General features: G+C 37.8%; 1 protein-coding gene across 2 annotated transcripts in view; it reads left to right on the top strand.

Annotated features, from left to right (window-relative positions):
* The window catches only part of dlgap3 (discs, large homolog-associated protein 3), a 173,125-nt gene that overhangs the window by 65,350 nt on the left and 95,639 nt on the right, over positions 1 to 12,136 (top strand). Inside the window, exon 2 of one of the 2 annotated variants that reach the window (XM_083523557.1) lies at positions 3,273 to 3,366. The exons of the other annotated variant lie outside the window; for it this stretch is intronic. The gene's annotated coding sequence lies outside the window, so the exon portion shown is untranslated. The remainder of the gene's footprint in view (positions 1 to 3,272; positions 3,367 to 12,136) is intronic. 2 annotated transcript variants of the gene reach the window in all.

Raw genomic sequence — 12,136 nt, 5'->3', positions numbered from 1 at the left:
GCAGATGAGGGAGGGAGAGCAGCTCATATGGATGAGCATTAAAGAAACACTCCAACGTTTTTTACCTTATCTCTATCTGCTGCATCCACACTACAAAGGCAGTTACCATGGAGAGAAAATGTTCAATCCAGCATTGAGAAAAGATCAGAAAGCCTATTTATACAAAACTCTCAGTATTTAAGTGTAAGTGTATAATTTGTTCTTTTAAAGATGTGGCTTTTTTTTAATGATGAGTTCATGGTTAGGGAATACCAGTTATGTTATTCTGCTTGTACAACAAAATGTTGCAAGTTGTCATGTTAAAAATGGTACAGATATGAATTAACAAACAAATAGTTTTAAAAGAATTTGAATTTATATTGTTATTTTAGATATGATTAGATTCAACAGCTATTGTGCAGAGTATAGTTACAGAGCCAGTAATATACAGTTTGCATCTAACACAAATAGCAATATATATATATATATATATATATATATATATATATATATATATATATATATATATATATATATATATATATATATATATATATATATATATATATATATATGTGTATACATAGTATATTTTGGTATTTTGACACAACCAGACTCTTTCTCATGCATTTAAGAGTCAAACTGTTGCTTTATTGGCATGGCAAATATAAAAAAAAACTTTGGGGCACAGACTTATATAAAAAGCAAGTAACTACAAAAATAAAAATAAAAAAATTTAAAAAAGTAGTTTAATAATAATAAATAGATACATGTAAGTACAGAATTACGAATCACGTCTGTAATCTGTCCAACAGAAAGGCGTGATGTCACCATGTTTCACGATGATGTCAAGTCAAGTTTATTTCTATAGAGCTTTTCACAACAGACATTGTCTCAAAGCAGCTTTACAGAATTTAACAGTTAAGGTGAATGGTGTGTATTTATCCCTGATGTGCAAGCCATGGTGACTGTGGCAAGGAAAAAATCCCTTAGATGTTATGGGAAAGAAACCTCGAGAGGAACCCGGCAAACCTTGAGAGGAACCCGACAATGTCACGTGATGTCACAACCAGGAAGTTATAAAAAGCACATGTGGTGAAGATGGGGCTAGCTTTTGTTTGCTCAGGAAGCGTTCTGTGTCTGTGTGTGTGTGTGTGTGTGTGTGTGTGTGTGTGTGTGTGTGTGTGTGTGTGTGTGTGTGTGTGTGTGAAAAAAATAAAATAATGATATGAGGAAAATAAATAATAAGAAAATGGAAGGCAATGAGGGGAGCATACACACAGTTTGTGTGTAGCTTGCCTGGGAGAGGAGCATGCTCGGTAGGCTCTTGTGGGTGCCGGCTGCCTGCATTGCGACTGTATGTCCAGGTAGATGTGCTTTTCAAGGAGAGGGCTCCCACTCCTTGCGGTTCTGTCCCCGCTTCTGCCGAGGCGAATCTGCTGAAGAATCTGGAGATAGGCCTGTCCATTTCTTCTGCCTCACCTGCCAGATCCAGCTCTTTCTCTCAAGGTTTGGAAGAATGAAGCATCCCTTTCAGCTGCTGGACTCGTGCTTTTTGCGATCTACAACACTGCCTCCACGGCGGTTTTTTTTTTTTTTTTTCCAGACCTGCACAATGAGGTGTCCATGTCATAGAGCAGCCTATACTCGGCCCCCCTCTTCAGTCCTAATGTCTCCCTCTACACTGATGTAGTAGGACTGAAAGAGTGCGGTTAAGGGACAATGCCCCGGGTTGAAGAGATGCTCGCTGGCTATCTCTCTCCGGGTGCTGTATCGTTCCTCAAGGCCCCAGCGCTGCCCACCAAGCCCCTTCGGACTTCCTCGGCCTTGGTGGGCATGCTTACATGGTTTCCTCAGAGAACCAGGGCTGAATACTTAACCTAGAAACGATCTTCTCCACAAAGTTGAAGGCACAAAGTATTGGGCGTATTTGGATCTGGTTAAATGTACCCTTTATTTAAACTAGGAGACCCAAGCCTTTTCCAGCATGGCAATACTTTTGTGCACAAAGCGAGTTCCATGAAAATATGATTAACATGGTTTGGAGTGGAAGATCTTGAGTGAACATTTTCTCAAAATTGTGAAGGTTATTATAATAAACAAATGGGGAATAAATGTAAATTTATTTTTAAGAAGCACATACAAAAACTTATGGCAAAGTGTCTACAAACTTTGGTCCATATGGTATATCTCTCTCTCTCTCTCTCTCTCTCTCTCTCTCTCTTTCTCTCTCTCTCTCTCTCTCTCTCTCTCTCTATCTCTCTCTCTCTCTCTCTCTCTCTCTCCTCTCTCTCTCTCTCTCTCTCTCTCTTTCACTCTCTCTGTCTGGTCAGTATTCATCACAGGTGGGCAGCTTTATTAAAACCTGGGGACAGTGCAGTTCATGCTACAATAGAAGGTTTTGTGTGTGTGTGTGTGTGTGTGTGTGTGTGTGTGTGTGTGTGTGTGTGTGTGTGTGTGTGTGTGTGTTTGGTATTTCTTTGGTATTTGTGAAGGGGGAAAGTCAACTACATACATTGCAATTCAGCCCATGCACTATGAGACCCATCTTATTTTAATATTCTGTACAGCTAAGACAGTCATCCCAAGATGAAATGGTCAGCGGTACACTGGCATGCTTTAAGAAAGTCAATATAGAAATTCAACTGATGTCTTCCATTTCAGTATACATTATATATTTTACGTACTGTATTTTAAAATAATAAACAATTATATTATCGATCCTGTTATTTAAACTAGATTTTTTTCTGAAAGATTCAGTTGAATTTTTATTGCAAGTGAAATAATATGGCATTACCATCATGGGTGCAGTCGGTTTGGTTTGAATGAACAAAAGATGAACTATTTTGAATCTTTAAAAAAAGCAGTTGTACCTACTGTAGTATAGATACAAGGACGTATTAGAGTCAATCTGGCTAAGTTATGCCATAACTGTATTATTTGCAGCTATAAATATACAGGGTTATTCAAAAAGAATTAACCGATTTCATTACCCAATATAACAACTTAACGTTTGCTGAAGAACGACGTGACTTTTTCGCCCCTGTGGCAGCCAGTCAAAACTTAGATAACTCCTTTTTCAAATGGTCACTGACTCATTCCATGACGATGCTTGAGAATTGAGGCAATGCGTCATGATTTCGGTTCATTCTTTTTGAATAACGCTGTATATTCGAAAATACATGGTTTGAATTGACATACAGACAATGATATTAAGTAGTAGAAATACCCAGAAGATCTAATTGAAACTTATTATTACTAAGAAAACTCTGTCCTTTTGTGTGCATTTTCAGGCTTCCTGTTTTCAAAGTAGGGCCTCATAAGTGGAACATAAACTGATGGCATTTGTGATATTTTGATGAACTCCAAAAGACCTCCATTACCTAGGTGAGAAAAAATACATCTTTGATGCCTATTTTCCACTCTTTTGTTGTGGTTGCCATGGAAATGTGAATGATTTATTTTAATTGTCCAACTGCTGAACTGCTTTTGAAAAGTACTGGCGAATTATAGATGAGAAGGTTGGAATATAGCTGAGAGAAAAAAAAAGAATACAATAAAAATATTGGAATATTATTATGAAAAATAACATACTGTATCTTCAGTTGACATTGCACCTGTGCTGAGTGAAGGCAGCTTCCTGTTGAAGTTCGTATTGGATCAATTCTGGACCAATGTGAATTTTTCGAATATTACTTCAACAACTTACAGATAAGAAGGTTATCTGTAAGTAGATAAATCTGTATCTAGACATGCATATAACAAATGGGCAGGACCAGAAAAACATGTTTTAGTCTTTATGGTCTACTAGGTTATGGAAGCTTGAATTTTGTGTGTATATTGAAAGCAGCCTGAAATCTGATTATATGTCTCACTTTTTAATATGTATTCGGTATAGTGTAAGATTTTGTGTGAGAGGAGAATATGGTAAAATTTTAAGAATTTACAGAATGGGTTGTTCCATTTATGCATTTATACACACTCAGGTCTTTATAAAAACTTGGAGAAAAATGTACTGTATCTATGGTTTAGCTAGTAAAGGTTAAATACCTTATAGCCTGTTTAAATGAATACACTTACAGAATACGTTTATTTTACGCTATAGAGCTTATAGCACGTACAGATATGTTTTTGCTTCTCATTTGCTCTCATAGCAGGTAAAACCAATAACCTCATATGCTACAGAGATTCATATTGACCTGACCTCTCTGTTGCTATGTAAACAACAGGTTTAGACTATGTGGAATTTTATACAAGAACACATCTTTGCCAGCTGAGACAAGTCACTAGTCACATCGATTATGTAACTACTTTAACTCATTTAAAGTATTTTATAAAATTTACGATCCTGTATATTGGACATTCTATATTCATTGCATAGACTTGATTCATTGTCTCTCTCATATTATTGCTCTGTGGTATCAAATTGTCCACCTGGTGTCTGTGTCTGTGTCTGTGTATTGATTTGTGGATGCAAATCTTTAAAGCTATGGCGGCCTCCCCTTGCCCCCTTGTAGCCTCTCTCTGCAGTCGCTATAGCCTCCCTGCTGTTTTGCCACTGCTGAGAGATTCACACATTACATCCTTCCATCATCAATCTGCTTTCTACACACTGCTATACCATGCCAGCACTGATACCACTGTATGCAAGTGTGTGCAAACCCGTGTAGGGAAATGCAGTTCTGCAACAGCTACAGTAATTCCTCTGTGAGGCCATGTTGGATTTGAGATCAGTGGTTGTGGAAACACAACGATGTCTTGTATGAGAGTCAGAGAACAAACACTGAGGAACATCTTTATGAAATATGGATGCCATTTGCACACATTGCACTTTTAGGAGTTTTTGTGTGACACATTGCAAGGAAATAGGGGCAAATAAAGAGATTTTTAATAGAGCTCTTGGAGATCAGCATGATTATGGATTGTTAGTAATTGCTTATTTGCCTTAAATGTCCTCAAGAAAGGATGCTTTAATGGATACAGCATTGTAGATACTGTATGTGCCTCTGGACACCTAAGTTTTTTTTACTTTTCGAAAGGTGTTTTGTGAATCTGACAGGGTATCTCCACAATAGTAGCAAAAAAAAACAAACAAAAAAAACCTTCTTTCCTCTTAAAGTTATAAACCAGTGATGACCTAGTTTCTTCACAAACATAAAGACTGAGTCACTGACACCATTGTGTTTTGTGTGTAAGACCTTGCATGCTATTTTTTTTTCTTTCCTTTATTTATACCACAGTGCAATTAATATACAGTTTATATGGACATGGTAGCTCAGTGATTAAGACATTGAACCTCTGCTCACAAGGTCACAAGTTCAAATCCCAGCACTGCCAAACTGCCCCTGTTGGGCCACTGAGCAATGTCTTTAGCCCTCAGCTACACAGTCCTATAAATGAGATAATTGGAAGTTTTTCTTGATCAGCACATCTAACCAAAGCCAGAACATAAATATACAGCATATTCTGATACACATAACACCAGTCTATTCTTATTCTTGTCTTTATGTCAATTTAATAGCAAAAGTAAGATCTCAATATTCATAATGACCAGCTTGGTGGTGCAGCTTTCAGGTAAAACTAAGACTAAAGTGACACAAGGAAGAAATAATTGCATAATAAGCTACTGCTTAAATTAAAGAGTTTTACTTTTTACTTTTTCTACAGGAGAGAGAGAGAGAGAGAGAGAGAGAGAGAGAGAGAGAGAGAGAGAGAGAGAGAGAGAGAGAGAGCGCACACACACAGGAGATAACAAGCATTGCAGTGTAAGCTTGTGATTGGATAGAAACTGTGTTCACAGGATGATGTGGTAGGAAGATTGTGTTCTTTGCACTTTTAATTAGGCCTGACAGGAATTAAGAGCAGCAAGTTAGGCTACATTCTGGTAACCAAGTAGCACATCTGTTTACACTAATCCACACATTACTTAGCTCAGCGGTTCAAATGAAGATTCCGATCAACTGTCATACACAGGTGCAAGGAAATTGAGACATTTTCTTTGTGTGCATATTGATTATATGTTCATCATTCTGACTTAAACAGAAGCATTTGTACTATTACAATTATATGTAATTATTTATCAGATGGATTTTTTTTTGTTTTTTTATCAAAGTGACAATTTAATTACCAATTTAACCATTTAGCTGTTAACAGAACTGATAGTGGTGGTGATCCAACATGTCAGTTGATCATACTACAAAATATATATAAAAACAATATAAATGTCCTATTACTGTAAACAACATTTCAATCAGAAATGTATAATAATTAGAACAGTAAGACACAATGTTTGAATCATGGGCTATTATATATATATATATATATATATATATATATATATATATATATATATATATATATATATATATATATATATATATATGAGTTATTTTTTAGAAAGAAAATTTATCACTTACTGACATGTGCTATGTCAAAATAAGAATATGCTATATTATAATAACTTGTTATAATGAGGTCCCCTGGTGGTCTAGTGGTTAAGATGCAGCGCTCCCACCGCTGCGACCCGGATTCGATTCCCGGTCAGGGAACCATCCCCAGCCACTCTTAGTGCCGGTCCCAAGCCCGGATAAATTGGGGAGGGTTGCGTTTGGAAGGGCATCCAGCGTAAAACATGTGCCAAATCAAACGTGCGGAGGATCCGCTGTGGCGACCCCTAACGGGAGAAGCCGAAAAGAAAGAAAGTTTTTATAATAACTTGTTATAATGCCGTGGGTATGCTCACTACAAGCCACTGCATCTGTATCCGATACAGTTCAAACAGATTTCTGACTTCCTGATATGTAGCCTATTTGAATAAATCATATTGTAATGAAATGCAGATTGATACAAGTGCAGCAAAAAAAAAAAAAGTCTTTATTCAAGAAAGTAATATTTAAATTGATAGCAGAAAATATAATCCAGACAGAAGTCAAGCGAGGACAAACAGAAACCAATTGGCAAAACAGGAAAAAAAAATAAAATAAAAGAAAGGCAAAAATCATCCACAAGATATTGCTCATAAATATATGCAATTGTAAGTCTATGGAATGGGTCACAAAGAGCATTACTTCAAATTGATTTGATAAATAGAGTCTCTTTTTGTGTGTGAAGGTGTGTGAGTAATTGAGCACACCTGTGCTCGATTAGTAATTTGGAAACAGGGAGTTAATGAAAGCCATCTTTGGGGGCTTTGATTTATATTTACTTGGGCTGTCAATCAATTAAAATACCAAACTAATCGCATAATTGTCAGGAGTTAACTCGTGATTAATCACAACTTACTCGCACATTTTTACAGTATCTGTTTTAAAAGTACCTTAAATTTATAATTTTTAAGTTTTTAATACTCTAATCAACATGGCCATGGACAAATATGTATGCTTTATGCAAAATTATGTTTATTATTAGTGAAACCAGACTCAACACAGATCATAAAGACAAAATATTCTCGTAAATGTTTTGAAGTAATTATGGTGTTTTAAATTACCTAAATCATCAGGACACCAAATGCAACTATTGGACACGTACGGTTTCCACACGGTTTCCATGGTTTTAATCGCGGATGTGTACATCATGGCGGATGGATATATATATATAATATAATTTCTTCTTTACTAAATTAACATATCTTACTGATCAACTCTTAAAATAAGGACAATAGATTGTCTTTATGCATTCACATCTGGCCATGTCTCCTGTTGTCTTTCTAAATAAGATTTAGATCATTCCAGGAAGTCAGGGTGTATTGCTTTTTAATGTCAATTAAAATATGTCTTATTTGATTTGCATTGACTTCCTGTTACATTTTACATTTACTGCAAGGTCTTGCTTTTGGCTTTTATAGCCCTTAATGGTCTAGTTATGGCATATCTCCCTGATCTCTTGAGGCAGTTATCCACACCCAGACTCCTTTACAGCCAAGACAGGCTTACACCTAAGCCTGGGGATTATTTTTCTCATATACTTCCTAATAGTGTTCTGGGGAATATTATGAATGTGAGCTGTATTTGCTGCTCATAGAAATACAGATTAAATACTTGTCATTCAGGTTGTCCTACACTTTTATTTCCATTGTTAAATTTAAGGCGTTTAATATGCTTTATGCAAACCTCGTTTGCGCTTGCTTTCATGTTCCTGTCAGTGTGTATGACCAAAAGAGGTACGAGTGGAATGTAAGCAGATAGCAAAGGTGCCTTGGAGCGCTAGTACTCTGTGCTCCTGTACCTTTTTAACAAAGCTATGAAGATAAATTTTAGTCATGGGACATCTTTCCAGTGATTTGGAGACACATTTCACTAGCGGGTCTATTTTTCACTGATATCCTACTACTGTATGTTATTAAGAGAAAGGGGCATACAGTGACATTCCACTTTATCTTGAGCACCTGCACCCCTGAATACAGTTATCCAATCGGCCACTCATGTGCCAGCACCACAGCGCATTTAACTATGCAGATGCAGTTTTACACTGAACAGTCTTTAGAACTGACACAGAAAAAGGGTAATAATAAAAAATTAAAAAAAAATTTAGTGAGCAGCTGTCCTGTAGGAACAAATAGTGGCTTGATGGTCTGGTCATATGGTAATTTCTAAAGTGGTTTGAACTGATAGGAAAGCTGAACTCAAATAACCACTATTTATAACCAGGTGATGAAAAAGATCATATTTTCTCTCCAATCTGATTTTTTGAAGTGCTTTTACAATTAAGTACGTTAAGTGAAGCTCTTGACCTCTATGTGCAAGATTTTATGCATGCATTCTGTTGTGGCCGCATGATTGGTTGATTGGATAATTTCATGAACTTGCAAGTGTAAAGTTGTTCCTATTAAAGAGGTCACGAGTGTACTTCCACTAATGCCTTGCAAGTTTTTCACAGATATTTATCTTAACTGGATGATGTCAAGGCAATTAATGCTAGCTCAATGCTCTAATCGACACCTGTAATCATGCAGCAGAGAAATGCTAACAGGGTTTAATTAATGAGTCTTGCACAGAGCCAGGTCAAGTCATGGTATTTTCTTCTGTCCAAGTCCAGCAGTGAGGTCACATCTTTTCTTGGCACTAATTAACACTGAACTAATGCGGGGGGAAAACAGGAAGCCGTTAACTGCATTTCACTGATTTGGTTACTGTTATTGTAGACAAGGCCACCTGGATCTAGAACTAAAATAGAAAGATGCCATTACAAGATCATTTTAGAGGATAATTATCAGATGTCTTGGGAAGAGACTTCATTGTGCCCATACAACAGACTTACATTTTGCATTGTTAGCCACCCTGTACTTCTATCAGTGGAAAAAGCTAAGCACAGCAGCCACACTGGCACTGCTAACAGAACTGTTTTTGTTGCTTTTTTTGTTTTCAAGTATTTGAACACCCTGCTATTTTGCAAGTTCTCCAACTTAGTCTGAAATTGTCATCGTAGGTGCATGTCCACTGTGAGAGACATAATCTAAAAAAAAAAATCCAGAAATCACAATATATGATTTTTAAACTATTTATTTGTATGATACAGCTGCAAATAAGTATTTAAACACCTGTCTATCAGCTAGAATTCTGACCCTCAAAGACCCATTAGTCTGCCTTTCAAATGTCCACCTCCACTACATTTATTATCCTAAATTAGATGCACCTGTTTGAGGTCATTAGCTGCATAAAGACACCTGTCCACGCCATACAATCAGTAAGAATCCAACTACTAACATGGCCAAGACCAAAGAGCTGTCCAAAGACACTAGAGACAAAATTGTACACCTCCACAAGGCTGGAAAGGGCTACGGGGAAATTGCCAAGCAGCTTGGTAAAAAAAGGTCCACTGTTGGAGCAATCATTAGAAAATGGAAGAAGCTAAACATGACTGTCAATCTCCCTCGGACTGGGTTTCATGCAAGATCTCACCTCGTGGGGGTCTCAATGATCCTAAGGAAGGTGAGAAATCAGCTCAGAACTACACAGGAGGAGCTGGTCAATGACCTGAAAAGAGCTGGGACCACCGTTTCCAAGGTTACTGTTGGTAATACACTAAGACGTCATGGTTTGAAATCATGCATGGCACGGAAGGTTCCCCTGCTTAAACCAGCACATGTCCAGGCACGTCTCAAGTTTGCCAATGACCATTTGGATGACCCAGAGGAGTCATGGGAGAGAGTCATGTGGTCAGATGAGACCAAAATAGAACTTTTGGGTCATAATTTCACTAAACGTGTTTGGAGGAAGTAGAATGATAAGTACGATCTCAAGAACACATCCCTACTGTGAAGCATGGGGGTGGGAGCATCATGCTTTGGGGGTGTTTTTCTGCACATGGGACAGGGCGACTGCACTGTATTAAGGAGAGGATGACCAGGGCCATGTATTGCGAGATTTTGGGGAACAACCTCCTTCCCTCAGTTAGAGCATTGAAGATGGGTCGAGGCTGGGTCTTCCAACATGACAATGACCCGAAGCACACAGCCAGGATAACCAAGGAGTGGCTCTGTAAGAAGCATATCAAGGTTCTGGTGTGGCCTAGCCAGTCTCCTGACCTAAACCCAATAGAGAATCTTTGGAGGGAGCTCAAACTCCGTGTTTCTCAGCGACAGGCCAGAAACCTGACTGATCTAGAGAAGATCTGTGTGGAGGAGTGGGCCAAAATCCCTCCTGCAGTGTGTGCAAACCTGGTGAAAAACTACAGGAAACGTTTGACCTCTGTAATTGCAAACAAAGGCTACTGTACCAAATATTAACATTGACTTTCTCAGGTGTTCAAATACTTATTTGCAGCTGTATCATACAAATAAATAGTTAAAAAATCATACATTGTGATTTCTGGATTTTTTTTTTAGATTATGTCTCTCACAGTGGACATACAATGACAATTTCAGACTCCTCCATAATTTCTAAGTGGGAGAACTTGCAAAATAGCAGGGTGTTCAAATACTTATTTTCCTCACTGTATATATATATATATATATATATATATATATATATATATATATATATATATATATATATATATATATATATATATATATATACACATATATATTTTTTTTTTTACCAAGCATAAGGATTTCTGCTAAATTCTGTAAATTGCTGGTCTGGCAGTTTCCTTTTATAGCTTTAGGGATGCAATATCAGTTTTAATTTTAACCACAGTATTGCTGGTGGGTGGTAATGTGTGGCAGAACTAATTCACTGTTCTATTCTAAATATACAGTGGGTACGGAAAGTATTCAGACCCCCTTAAATTTTTCACTCTTTTTTATTTTGCAGCCACTTGCTAAAATCATTTAAGTTCATTTCTTTTCCTCATTAATGTACACAAAGCACCCTATATTGACAGAAAAACACAGAATTGTTGACACTGTTGCAGATTTATTAAAAAAGAAAAACTAAAATATCACATGGTCCTAAGTATTCAGACCCTTTGCTCAGTATTTAGTAGAAGCACCCTTTTGATCTAATACAGCCATGAGTCTTTTTGGGAAGGCTGCCACAAGTTTTTCACACCTGGATTCAGGGATCCTCTGCCATTCCTCCTTGCAGATCCTCTCCAGTTCTGTCAAGTTGGACGGTAAACGTTGGTGGACAGCTATTTTTAGGTCTCTCCAGAGATGCTCAATTGGGTTTAAGTCATTGCTCTGGCTGGGCCATTCAAGAACAGTCACGGAGTTGTTGTGAAGCCACTCCATCGTTATTTTAGCTGTGTGCTTAGGGTCATTGTCTTGTTGGAAGGTAAACCTTCAGCCCAGTCTGAGGTCCAAAGCACTCTGGAGAAGGTTTTCGTCCAGGATATCCCTGTGCTTGGCCGCATTCATCTTTCCCTTGATTGCAACCAGTCGTCCTGTCCCTGCAGCTGAAAAACACCCCCACAGCATGATGCTGCCACCACCATGCTTCATTGTTGAGACTGTACTGGACAGGTGATGAGCAGTGCCTGGTTTTCTCCACACATACCGCTTAGAATTAAGGCCAAAAAGTTCTATCTTGGTCTCATCAGACCAGAGAATCTTATTTCTCACCATCTTGGAGAACTCCATGCAGGTTTTCATGTGTCCTGCACTGAGGAGAGGCTTCCGTCGGGCCACTCTGCTATAAAGCCCCACTGGTGAAGGCCTGCAGTGATGGTTGACTTTCTACAACTTTCTCCCATCTCCCGACTGCATCTCTGGAGCTCA

The sequence above is a fragment of the Silurus aristotelis genome, assembly GCF_946808225.1.
Source record: "Silurus aristotelis genome assembly, chromosome: 21".
Taxonomy (NCBI): domain Eukaryota; kingdom Metazoa; phylum Chordata; class Actinopteri; order Siluriformes; family Siluridae; genus Silurus; species Silurus aristotelis.
Note: the sequence above shows the minus strand (reverse complement) of the source record. Positions and strands in the feature narration are given on the sequence as shown.